This window comes from Chionomys nivalis, chromosome 10 (genome assembly GCF_950005125.1).
Source record: "Chionomys nivalis chromosome 10, mChiNiv1.1, whole genome shotgun sequence".
Lineage (NCBI taxonomy): Eukaryota > Metazoa > Chordata > Mammalia > Rodentia > Cricetidae > Chionomys > Chionomys nivalis.
In genome coordinates this window covers 33896488-33898098 of record NC_080095.1, presented here as the reverse complement: position 1 = coordinate 33898098, position 1611 = coordinate 33896488, and positions in this window count along the sequence as shown.

The window sequence follows — 1611 nt, the reverse complement described above, 5'->3', positions numbered from 1 at the left end:
TTACAGAGCCTCAGTATTGAAAACAGCTTGGTATTGGCATAAAAACAGAGAAGTCGATCAATGGAACCGAGTAGAAGACCCTGATTTTAACCCACAAACTTATGAACACCTAATTTTTGATAAAGGAGCTAAAAGTATTCAATGGAAAAAAGAGAGCATCTTCAACAAATGGTGCTGGCAGAACTGGTTGTCAACGTGTAGAAGAATGAAAATAGATCCATATCTATCACCATGCACAAAACTCAAGTCCAAATGGATTAAAGACCTCAATATTAGTCTGAACACACTGAACCTGATAGAAGAAAAAGTTGGAAGTACTCTACAACATATGGGTACAGGAGATCACTTCCTACGTTTATCCCCAGCAGCACAGACATTAAGGGCAACATTGAATAAATGGGACCTCCTGAAACTGAGTAGCTTCTGTAAAGCAAAGGACACTGTCACTAAGACAAAAAGGCAACCCACTGACTGGGAGAAGATCTTCACCAACCCTGCAACAGACAAAGGTCTGATCACCAAAATATATAAAGAACTCAAGAAACTAAACTTTAAAATGCTAATGAACCCAATAAAAAAATGGGGCACTGATCTGAACAGAGAATTCTCAACAGAAGAAATTCAAATGGCCAAAAGACACCTAAGGTCATGCTCAACCTCCTTAGCGATAAGGGAAATGCAAATTAAAACAACTTTGAGATACCATCTTACACCTGTCAGAATGGCTAAAATCAAAAACACCAATGATAGCCTTTGCTGGAGAGGTTGTGGAGAAAGAGGCACACTCATTCATTGCTGGTGGGAATGCAAACTTGTGCAACCACTTTGGAAATCAGTGTGGCGATTTCTCAGGAAATTAGGGATCAACCTACCCCAAGATCCAGTAATACCACTATTGGGAATATACCCAAGAGATGCCACATCAAATGACAAAAGTATCTGTTCAACTATGTTCATAGCAGCATTGTTTGTAATAGCCAAAACCTGGAAACAACCTAGATGCCCTTCAATGGAGGAATGGATGAAGAAAGTGTGGAATATATACATATTAGAGTACTACTCAGCAGTAAAAAACAATGACTTCTCGAATTTTGCGTGCAAATGGATGGAAATAGAAAACACTATCCTGAGTGAGGTATCCCAGACCCAAAAAGAGGAACATGGGATGTACTCACTCATAATCGGTTTCTAGCCATAAGTAAAAGACATTAAGCATATAATGTGCGATCCTATAGAAGTTAAATAAGAAAGTGAACCCAAAGAAAATCATATAGTCATCCGCATGGAGAGGGGGAAGTAGACAAGATTGCAGGGCAAAAAATGGGAACTTGCGGGTGAGGTGGCATGGGGCAAAGGGGAAATGGGATGAGAAATATGAGAAGGGGAGGATGGGAGGAGCTCGGGGGATTGGGATGGTTGGGATATAGGAAGGATGGATACGGGAGCAGCGAAGTATATATCCTATCTAAGGGAGCCATCTTAGGGTTGGCAAGAGACTTGACTCTAGAGGGGTTCGCAGGTGTCCAGGAATATGTCCCCAGCTGGTACCTTGGGCAACTAAGGAGAGGGAACCTGAAATGACCCTATCCTATACTGATGAATATCTTGCAT